Source organism: Centrocercus urophasianus, unplaced genomic scaffold (genome assembly GCF_019232065.1).
Source record: "Centrocercus urophasianus isolate 14NV4802_14NV808 unplaced genomic scaffold, USGS_Curo_1.0 seq_530, whole genome shotgun sequence".
Taxonomy (NCBI): domain Eukaryota; kingdom Metazoa; phylum Chordata; class Aves; order Galliformes; family Phasianidae; genus Centrocercus; species Centrocercus urophasianus.
Window position 1 is genome coordinate 4,106 of NW_024885123.1, and position 12,057 is coordinate 16,162.

The window sequence follows — 12,057 nt, forward strand, 5'->3', positions numbered from 1 at the left end:
CGGGCAATGACACTGAGAGGATCAAAAAAACCCTCCTCATCAATAAATGGCTTAGAGTCTGGTGCAGGCACAAGAACTTTGGTTTTTTTGACCATGGGGCAATTTACTTGGCTCCTGGCATGACGGCTGCAGATGAAGTTCACCTGTTTGCAAGGGGTAAAAGGATCCTAGCCCAGGAGCTGGCAGGCCTCATTGAAAGGTCTTTTAACTAGGTAAGATGGGGGAAGGGGACAAAATGAGGGCTGCTGAGGCTGTGCAGGTAGTTCGAGGTTCAAAAGAGAACTTGATGGGTGATGAAGGTGGAGTTCGAAGGGATGGAGTGTGGCAGGGGAATGCTGCTTCCCTGAAGTGTCTATACACTAATGTGCGCAGCATGGGAAATAAACAGGAAGAGTTGGAGATCTGCATGCGGTCGCACGGCTACAATCTAATTGCAATCACGGAGATGTGGTGGGACAGCTCGCATGACTGGAATGTTGTCATGGAGGGCTATGTGCTTTTTAGGAAAGATTGGCCAGCGAGCCGGGGTGGTGAAGTTGCTCTTTATGTGAGAGAGCAGCTAGAATGTATTGAACTCCACCTGGGGGAGAGTGATGTAGCAGTGGAGAGCTTGTGGGTGAGAATCAAGGGGCAGGCTGGTAGGGGTGACACTGTTGTGGGTGTGTACTACAGGCCCCTGATCAGAATGACGATGTTGATGAGACCTTCCACAAGCAATTGGATGTAGCGTCATGTTCGCAGGGGCTGGTGCTTATGGGGGACTTCAATTATCCAGACATTTGCTGGAAAAGCAATGTGGCCAGGCAGTCACGGTCCAGACGGTTCTTGCAGTGTGTTGAAGACAACTTTCTGATGCAGGTGGTTGAGGAACCGACGTGGGGAGGGGTACTGCTGGACCTTATTCTCACTAATAGAGAAGGGCTTGTCAGGGAAGTAAAGACTGGGGACAGCTTGGGTTGTAGTGACCATGAGATAGTGGAGTTCAAGATCCTGAGTGGAAAAAGTAAAGCAAAAAGTAGGATTGCTACCCTGGAACTTCAGGAGAGCCAACTTTGATCTCTTCCGGGACCTACTTGGAGCTATCCTGTGGGCTAGGGTGTTGGAAGGCAAGGGGGCCTGTGAGAGCTGGTCGGCATTTAAGCAGCTCTTCTTCCAAGCTCAGGATCAGTGCATCCCTGTGAGCAAGAAATCGGGAAAGGGTGGCAGGAGACCTGGGTGGATGAGCAAGGAGCTCTTGCGCAAACTCAAAGGAAAGAAGAAGGCCCATGAAATGTGGAAAAAGGGTCTGACCACTTGGGAAGAATACAGGAATGTTGTCAGGGCCTTCAGGGATGCAACGAGGAAGGCTAAAGCCCGCCTGGAATTAAATCTGGCGAAGGGGATAAAGGATAATAAAAAAAGGCTTTTTTAAGTATGTTAACAGTAAAAGGAAGACTAGGGAGAATGTGGCTCCCCTGCTAAGTGACGGGGGTGTTCTGGTAACAGGGGATGCTGAGAAGGCGGAGATACTGAATGCCTTCTTTGCTTCTGTCTTCAGTGAAAAAGCTCCCCCTCCGGAATCCGAGACCCTGGAGGTTAGTGAGAGGGTTGGGGAATGGAAGACCTCACTTCTGTCAGGGAAGAGGTGGTCCGAGAGCTTTGGTCATCTTTGAGAGGTCTTGGAGGATGGGGGAGGTGCCTGAAGATTGGAAGATAGCCAGTGTCACTCTGGTCTTCATAAAGAGCAAGAAGGAAGATCCAGGCAATTATAGGCTAGTCAGCCTCACCTCTGTCCCTGGAAAGGTGATGGAACAACTGATGCTGGATGCCATCTCCAGACAAATGAAAGAAAAGGAGGTTATCAAGAGTAGTCAGCATGGGATCACCAGGGGGAGGTCGTGCTTGACCAACCTGGTAGCCTTCTATGATGTTGTCTCTGGTTGGGTGCATGGGGGGAGAGCAGTGGATGTAGTCTACCTTGATTTCAACAAGGCATTTGATACTGTCCCCCACGACATCCTTATAACAAAGCTGAGGAATGGTGGGATAGATGAGTGGACAGTGAGGTGGATTGAGAACTGGCTGACTGGCAGAGCACAGAGGGTCGTTGTTAGCGGTGCAGAGTCCAGTTGGAGGCCTGTAACTAGCGGTGTTCCTCAGGGGTCGGTGCTGGGTCCGGTCTTGTTCAACATCTTCATCAATGACCTTGATGAGGGGATAGTGGCCACCCTCTGCAAGTTTGCTGATGACACGAAGTTGGGAGGATTGCCTGAATGCCGTGCTGCCATTCAGCGAGACCTGGACAGGCTGGAGAGCTGGGCAGAAAAAAACTGGATGAGGTTTAACAGAAGCAAGTGTAGAGTCTTGCATCTGGGGAGGAATAATTGCATGCATCGTTACAGGTTGGGGGATGAGCTGCTGGAGGAATGGCTATGTGACAAAGGGCACGTAAACATGGTACAGCTCGCTGATCACGAGTTTGAGAATTACAGAACTCAGCTTGTCTGAATTGTTAACATCTCAAGGACACACGACATGGTGGATACAAAGAAACAGAAGCAATATCTAAAGGAATGAAGAACAGGCATAAGGTGGGAGGGATTGGCATTCAGCTTCAAGCACCAATGATGAGCTCGCTTTTGCACTATGTGTGAGGATTATTAAGACATGTATAAAAGAGAATCTTTGGTAATCAAGAAACGAGACTTGTTGATCACTCATATTGAGTGCCAGGTTCTCCTTGTTACCACAAATTGTCAAAAAGGCAAGAATGTTTGTCCAGAGTTAATAAGCTTAGCTTGCGAAAACACAAACCTGCCTTACTGGAAGCTTGCGCAAACAGGGAACTCGCACAAATACGGTCAAAGGTTAGCGATTGTGTAATCGACCAATAGGATTCGCTTATATGAGCAACATACCATAAATGGGAACCCCCAGAAGGGGTCAAGAAAAGGATACGGAGGAAGACTACTTACTTCAACCCATACGACCACCGGGAGGCAGAAGAAGACCCCCTAGCAACAGCCGGATCATGCGCAGAGTACACCACAATGGGAAAATGGAAGGACACGAACTGCATAAAAGGATCGGGTACTGGTTCAAACCTTGCGACAGTTGGTGGAACGCAGAGTCCCCTGTCGCCCAGCGCTGCATTGCCTCTTTGTTCTTTGCTCATTATAATTAATAAATTCAATAATTGACTCCTTAACTTTTGGTCCATCATTCTACCTATTACAATTGGTGCCGTGACTCGGATAGGAATAGTGGCTGGGTTCTGAGGGTTGGGGAGGCGCCCCACCAGAATTGGCGGCCCCACCCTTGACTCCCTGCCTTACTCCTACCGACGATCCGAAATTTAAGAGCAAAAAGGCAAGAAAGGATCGGTCGACCCCTTAAATTTTGTGCACAAAGGTCTGGACGAAGACGCAGGACGCGTAAGTAACTGCTGTTTTGGCAAGGGTTTTCCGTTCGGTCGGGGTCGGGTTTCCCAGAGTGTGATGAGTGGTGTGTGTGTGAGAGGGGGCCGGTAGCTCAGACTAACCCAAGCGAGTGTGGACCCTCTAATAGTGCGGTTCTCATTGCCTGCGAAGGCGTGAGCCACAAACGAGGGGAAGCGAGTGGAACGCACACACAGTTGAGTGGAGGCACTCCGGAAGATGGGACACGGAAAGAGCAAGGCCCCTGTAGCCATGAAACGTCCTCCAATCCCAAAGGATTCCCCTCTAGCATTCATGTTAGAAATGTGGAGGTACTATCCCGGGACAGGAAATAAGAGTAAAGCCAAGATGATTCATTATTGTGTAAAAGTATGGGGAGATCAAAAGATTGGCCCAGCTGTTTGGTGGCCGAAATTTGGATCCAGCGAAGATTGGGTACAACAACAGTTAAATATTTGGGTTAACACTAAGACTCCCTTCAGTCAGGAAGAGAGTGAATATGCAGCCGTTTGGGTTACACGCCCAGGGGGACCAGGAATCCCGATTTTCAAATTGTCCAAAGTAGACACAAAGACTGAAAAACAGAAGCCTCGAAAAGAGGAGGATATCCCCATGGGACCCCCACCATATGTCCCACCACCACCGATAGCTCCTCCTCTTCCACAACCCGAGGTAGATAACCAGGATAATTCAAATAATCAAGGAATGGACCCTAATTTGGGCCCTCAAACCAGGAGACGGATACGTCAACAAAATCTATGTCCACTGCGAGAGGTACCTATGGGGGGTCCCAATCCACAGATGGGATTTATTTCGGTACCTCTAAGTTCGGGGGATGTTAGGGAATTTAAGAGAGAGATGGGTAGGCTTTTGGAAGACCCATTAGGAGTTGCGGAAAGGGTAGACCAGTTTCTAGGCCCCAATATATATACGTGGGATGAATTACAGTCCATTCTAGGCATCTTATTTACAACTGAAGAGAAACATATGATTAGGACTGCAGGAATGAGAATCTGGGACGCCCAGCATGCCCAGGGACCTCAGGCGGATGTAAAATGGCCCCTACAAAGACCCCAATGGGACCACCAAGATCCAAATCACCGAATACATATGCAGGATTTACGAAGTATAGTTATCCAAGGAATTAGAGAAGCAGTCCCTAGAGGCCAGAATATCAATAAAGCTTTTAACGAAAGACAGAAGAAAGAGGAATCCCCTAATGACTGGCTGGAGCGGTTACGAAAAAAATCTACAAATGTATTCAGGTTTGGATACTGAAACCCCGTTAGGACAGGCTTTGTTGAAAACGCAGTTTGTAGCAAAGGCCTGGGACGATATACGAAAGAAACTCAAAAAGATTGAGAATTGGCAGGACAGGGGGATGGATGAATTACTAAGGGAAGCTCAGAAGGTATATGTTCGCAGGGATGATGAGAACCAAAGGAGGCAAGTTAGGATGATGGTGGCCGCAGTTAGAGAGAGTCGGGAACTGGACAAGCAGGAAAGGCGGCCATTACAGAAACCACCCTTCAGTCAGGGGAAGAGCGAAGGAGCAAGGGAAAGAAAGGAAGAACGGACTTGCTTCTACTGCGGGAAGAAAGGTCACCTAAAGAAAAATTGTAGAAGTAGGATACAAGATGAAAAGATGTTTAAAGAAGACTAGGGAGGTCAGGGGCTTTACCTTTTGGGGACTCAGAAACACCGTGAGCCCTTGATAAAATTAAAGATAGGTCCCCAACAAGAAGAAGTAGAATTTTTGGTGGACTCGGGGGCTGAGAGATCCACCATACAACAACTACCCTCTGGATGTGAATTGTCCAGAGAGACAGCCCTAGTAGTAGGAGCTAAGGGAGAACCCTTTAAAGTAGGGGTTGTTAAAAATGTAGAAATAGAAACAGAATCTAAGCTAGGATTGGGAGACTTCTTGATAGTACCAGAAGCTGAATTCCATTTGTTAGGGCGAGATCTAATTATAGAATTGGGAATAAGCTTGGAGGTAAAGAACAGGGAAATAAGGATTAAACTTTGCCCTTTAAAGGTGGAAGATGAAGAGAGGATTAACCCTGAAGTATGGCATACAACCGAAAGTGTGGGGCGTCTGGAAATACCTCCTTTTTCAGTTAAACTTAAAGACCCTGAAATCCCTATAAAAATAAAACAGTACCCCATTTCATTGGAGGGAAGGAGAGGCCTAAAGCCAGAAATAGAGAGACTTATAAAGCAGGGGTTATTGGAACCCTGCATGTCCCCATTCAATACTCCTATATTGCCGGTTAAAAAGCCTAATGGTACATATCGTTTGGTACATGATCTACGGGAAATAAATAAAAGGACAATATCTCGTTTTCCTGTAGTTGCTAATCCTTACACCTTGCTGAGCAAATTAGGCCCTGAAAATTTATGGTATAGTGTAATTGATTTAAAGGATGCATTTTGGGCCTGCCCTCTAGATGAGTCTTGCCGGGATTATTTTGCCTTTGAATGGGAAGACCCGGATACAGGGAGAAAACAACAGTTGAGGTGGACAGTACTACCACAGGGCTTTACCGAATCCCCAAATCTGTTCGGGCAAGCCCTAGAACAGATTTTACGAGAATATCAACCAGCTCCAGAAATCACCCTTATCCAGTATGTCGATGACCTGTTAATCGCAGGAAAAGAGGAGGAACAGGTTAGGGAAGAAAGCATCAAACTCCTTAATTTTCTAGGGTTAAAAGGCCTCAAAGTTCCAAAGGCAAAATTACAGTTTGTGGAAGAAGAAGTCAGGTATTTAGGTCACTATATTAACAAAGGGGAAAAGAAGATAGATCCAGAAAGAATAAGAGGGATATTGTCCTTGCCACCCCCCCAAAGTAAAAGACAAATAAGGCAGATTTTAGGGCTAGTGGGATATTGTAGGCAATGGATCGAGAATTATAGTAAGAAAGTAAAATTTTTATATCAAAAATTAACCCCCGAGGGGTGGATAACTTGGGGTGAAGATGACGAGAGGAAGTGGCAGGCATTGCGAGAAGATCTAGTCAATGCCCCGGTTTTAAGCCTCCCTGATCTTAAGAGACCTTTCTATTTGTTTGTCAATATAGATGATGGTACAGCATATGGGGTCCTGACTCAGGAGTGGGCTGGAAAGAAAAAGCCTATAGGGTACTTTTCAAAATTATTAGATCCAGTGAGTAGGGGATGGCCCACTTGTCTGCAGGCAATAGTAGGATGTGCTTTACTAGTGGAAGAGGCTAGAAAAGTTACCTTTAACAGCGACATAAGGGTGTTGTCTCCCCATAATATTCGGAGTGTTTTACAACAAAAAGCTGAAAAGTGGATCTCAGATTCTCGTTTGTTGAAATATGAGGGTATTTTGCTAGAAGCGCCAAATTTAACCCTAGAAACTACTAGTTTACAAAATCCTGCACAATTTCTATATGGCAGACCCGAGGAATCACAATTATTACATAATTGCCTTCAAACTATTGAGAACCAGACAAAGATTAGACCGGACCTAGAAGAGGAAGAATTAGATGAAGGAGAAAGAATCTTTGTAGATGGGTCTTCTAGGGTGATTGATGGAAAAAGGAAATCAGGATATGCACTGATAAACTGGAAAACGTTAAGGGTATTAGAATCTGGGCCGTTGAGCCCCTCTTGGTCAGCGCAGGCCTGTGAACTATATGCAGTTCTACAGGCCTTAAGAAGACTGGAGGGAAAGTCAGGAACAATATACACTGATTCTAAATATAGTTACGGAGTAGTACACACTTTTGGAAAAATCTGGGAAGAAAGGGGACTAATTAACTCCCAGGGAAAGGACTTAATACATCAGGAATTAATAAGGGAAGTTTTACAAGCATTAAGGGGACCGCTTAAAATAGCTGTAGTACATTTAAGGGGGCATCAAAAAGGAATTGACTATAAGACGCGGGGAAATAACATGGCAGACCAAGAGGCTAAACAAGCTGCGTTACGCGTATTAGTACTAACAAAGGACAAACCGAAACATACAGAATTGAGAATAGAACCTCTCGTGTTCACCCCTAAGGAAGAACAGAAACTTACTCAAATGGAAGTAACTAAGAGTGAGGAAGGGAAATGGTATCTATCAGATGGAAGAGAAGTTCTACCAAAATCAATAGCCTTTAATATCTTGACTAATTTACATAAACAAACCCATTGGGGAAGTCAGGGTTTGGTAGACCACTTTGCCACCAAATATATGACTATAGGTCTCCACGACTTAGCAAAGAAGATTACCCAAGGATGCCCCACATGCCTGAGGATTAATAGAGCTGTACAAAGACGGGTACCTATGGGTGGAAGACCCCTAGCAGTAAGACCATTCTCTCGAGTCCAAATTGACTTTACGGAACTTCCCAAAGTAGGACGTTACAAATATGTTTTAGTCATTGTAGACCACCTCACTCATTATATTGAGGCCTTTCCTACCTCTAGAGCGACTGCTCAAACTGTGGCAAAGGTCCTTTTAGAACAAATAATCCCCAGATACGGGGTCACTGAGGTTATCGACTCCGATCAGGGTCCCCACTTCACATCTAAAATTATAAAGAACCTGACGGAAGCCTTGGGAATAAAATGGGAAGAACACACTCCCTGGCATCCCCAAAGCTCGGGATGCGTGGAACGGATGAATGGAGAGTTGAAAAAGCAATTGGCGAAACTGACACTAGAAACCACACTCTCATGGATAAAATGTATTCCTTTAGCATTATTAAACATTAGGGCGCAACCTAGGGCCGATATAGGGATATCTCCTTTCGAAATGTTATATGGAATGCCCTACGATGCAGGAGTTCCTATTGATCATCCAAATATCACAGATAAGACCATTAATATCTATATCAGTGAACTAATGAGATATAGACAGGAGTTGTGGGAGAAAGGTCAAATAACCCAAAGACCCCCTCTTGATATTAGGTTACACCAGATTAAGCCAGGAGATTGGGTTCTTATAAGATCATGGAAAGAAGCCACTCTACAGCCCCGTTGGGAGGGACCTTATTTGGTACTCTTAATTACTAATACGGCGGTTGGAACCGCAGAAAGAGGATGGACACACGCCAGCCGTATTAAAGGACCAGTAGACAACAATGAATGGGAAGTTACTAGTCCAGTGGGGGATTTGAAGGTGAAGCTGTCCAGAAAATCGCGATAAACAAAACTTAAACGGGGGGGGGATTTATTTTGCCACAGGGACTTCTGCGAAGACAATAGAGTAAAACAGTTGAACAGAAGAAACCCATATAATCCCTCTGGTGAAGAAACCTCAGCCCATCTGAAGAAGCTAAATGGTTGGGGCATGGTTTGAACACCTGCTTTTTGCTGTACAGTGCTCAATAGGGTTTGTAATAGCATTAATCTTGTCACTAATTTTGTATTTTTTTGTGGAAAGTCGTTAAATGTGGAAAAGGGGTTTGTGTTTATGGATAGAGAAGAATGAAAATTATTTTTAGGACTTTGAAAGACGAATTTGTTAAATACTTTAATAGAATATTAAGTGAGGTCAGCCTACCAAGTCTGCCCTGAATACAACGGGTATACAGCTGTAAGGGTTGGCCGATTGTTGAAAAGGCTCCGGAACCAAACTCCTGAGACACTCTGTGGATAAGTGCCTGGATTGCCCCAAGGGGTTCAATAGTGAATATAACAGACTGTGATGGGGAAAAGTTCACCTTCGAGTAGGTCTTCTGCTGCCGAGAAGATAAAAACCCCTGTAACTGGCTGCAACCCAGTTGACAGGCGAGGCAGAGATGGACCTCGGGTGAAGGGACGATACTTGGCCCCGAAGACTATCATTTTGGTCTGTGCATCTATTTTACTCCCGGGGGTACGGGCCAATAATCCACACGAGCCTATGATATGGGAATTATTCAACATGCAACAACCTGACCAACCCTTGAAAAGCTGTAAAAATCAAACCCACGTAAATTTTACCGTTTCTTTAAGAAAGTTAATTACGGGACACCGCAGAGATAGGGCAGATAACTGTATGGGATTTTATGTTTGTCCCGCTTCAAACAGAGGGAGAAATTATTGTAACTTGCCAAATCATTACTACTGTGGTTACTGGGGATGTGAGACATGGTCATCTGAATGGCCCACAGATATTAAAGACCCAGATATACAGGTGGAATGGTTCCCTCCTGGTTGCAAACGACCCACCATAGGAAGAGATGGGCACGTTTACGGACATTGTGAGGATGGTGGATACTGTAAGGAAATTAATATAAAGGTTCAAGAGCCTACGAAAGATGGTTGGTTAGTTGGAAGAATGTGGGGAATTAGATTTTGGGAACCAGGTCCAGACAGGGGTGGTATATTTAGAATAGCAAAGAGAAGTATGCCACATGATTCCCCATTGTCTATAGGCCCAAATATAGTATAAGGCACCACCACCTACACTCAGTGATCCACTATGGGGCATTATGCAAGCCGCATATGCTGCCCTGAATAAAACGCAACCAAACTTAACTAACGAGTGTTGGTTGTGCTATAGTGCTAGACCACCTTATTACGAGGCAGTTGGAGAACCAAGCAAGGTCACGTGGAATAATGGAACAAATCCTGCTGCATGCCCATGGGATAGTAATCACACCCAGGGGTTAACTATACAACATGTCACAGGGAAAGGAAAGTGTGTTGGAACCATACCAGAACAATATAAAAGTCTTTGTAACAGCACAATATCTTAAGGTAGAATAAAGAACAAGGCAAACGCAAAATTTAAATGGCTAATCCCCACAGCAGGTGCAAAGTGGGTATGTTCAGATATCGGAATGACACCATGTATATCATTAGAGGTATTTAATAGATCTGAATTTTGTATACAAGTAGTAATTATCCCGCGATTAATGTATCACTCTGATGAAGAGGTTATGTATCAGCTTGAAGGGAGCCTCATCAGACAGAAAAGAGAGCCTATAACAGCAATTACTTTAGCAACCCTCTTGATTGCCGGAAGTGTGGGTGCCGGAACCGGCATAGCCTCACTCGTCAAAAGTAACGAGATACAAAGTTTACAACAAGCTGTAGATGAAGATCTAGACAGAATAGAACAGTCAATTGATAAATTGGCAACTTCGGTCAAATCATTATCAGGGGTGGTATTACAAAATCGAAGAGGATTAGACCTCCTATTCCTAAAGGAAGGGGGACTATGCGTAGCACTACAAGAAGAATGTTGTTCATTCGTTGATCATACCGGGATAGTTAAGGATTCCATGGCTGAACTTCGTAAGAGATTGGAACAACGAAAAAGGGATAGGGAAATAGGAAGATCCTGGTATGAGGGTTGGTTTAACATATCACCATGGCTCACTACTTTACTGTCTGCTCTGGCTGGACCCTTGATCACGATTATTCTGGGGCTAATATTTGGACCATGTATAATTAAATGATTATTACAACTGATAAAGAAGCGATTTGACACCACGAAATTGCTAATCTTAATGCAAATGACTCCGCAGAGGGAAATAGAGAAATTGTAAATAGAAAAAGTGTGATATTCCATCCCATGATCACAATTATGAAAGGAGAATTGTAACTATGAAAATTGGAGGACAAACATTCAACGATAAAAGAAAAGGGGGGAAATTGTCAAAAAGGCAAGAATGTTTGTCCAGAGTTAATAAGCTTAGCTTGCGAAAACACAAACCTGCCTTACTGGAAGCTTGCGCAAACAGGGAACTCGCACAAATACGGTCAAAGGTTAGCGATTGTGTAATCGACCAATAGGATTCGCTTATATGAGCAACATACCATAAATGGGAACCCCCAGAAGGGGTCAAGAAAAGGATACGGAGGAAGACTACTTACTTCAACCCATACGACCACCGGGAGGCAGAAGAAGACCCCCTAGCAACAGCCGGATCATGCGCAGAGTACACCACAATGGGAAAATGGAAGGACACGAACTGCATAAAAGGATCGGGTACTGGTTCAAACCTTGCGACAGTTGGTGGAACGCAGAGTCCCCTGTCGCCCAGCGCTGCATTGCCTCTTTGTTCTTTGCTCATTATAATTAATAAATTCAATAATTGACTCCTTAACTTTTGGTCCATCATTCTACCTATTACACAAATGGTGGAGAATGCGGGCACATTCTACTCACCACGGGTAACAACTTACTGGGTTCAATTCCTAGCAGCGAGGAAGACTCATAGAGCATCCAAACAAAAGATGCTCCGGATTTCAGGCGACCTCATAGGAGAGTCCTGGCCAGTACGCGCCGCCGAGACCTTGCAAGGCTGCAACAGCGCGCGCTGACTAATTGAGGTGATGGAAAGGCAAGCAGCATATGATTTATTTACTTGCTTTTTAGAAAAGCGTCAGGTTAAGGGAATTGACCTCTGTAAAGAGCTCTCAGGGCTCCTAGCATACGGGGAGGCTAAACGTTGCTTTGTAAATCCGCATACAGTTCATGAAGTGGGGGAGTGGAGGAAGTTTGGTGATTTATTATGGGAGACGGTGTTAGAGGTGGATAAAACAGCCAAAAAAATTAGCAAAACAATGGAAGGTGGTGATTAATGCTTTACAGCAGTATCATAGCGAACAAAAGGCGGCAAAACGGGCGACTGACGCCCTTGGGGAATGAAGGGGCAGCAAGACCTGAAACCCTGTCGTGGGGGGGGGG

The 12,057-nt window shown here is 45.0% G+C and overlaps 1 long non-coding RNA gene across 1 annotated transcript; it reads left to right on the forward strand.

The window, feature by feature from the left end:
- The first annotated feature begins 2,362 nt into the window (after positions 1-2,362).
- Positions 2,363-11,473, forward strand: LOC122169401. The gene is made up of 2 exons (XR_006171561.1): positions 2,363-3,413; positions 8,619-11,473. It is a non-coding gene; the product is annotated as an uncharacterized LOC122169401 (long non-coding RNA).
- Positions 11,474-12,057: the final 584 nt, after the last annotated feature.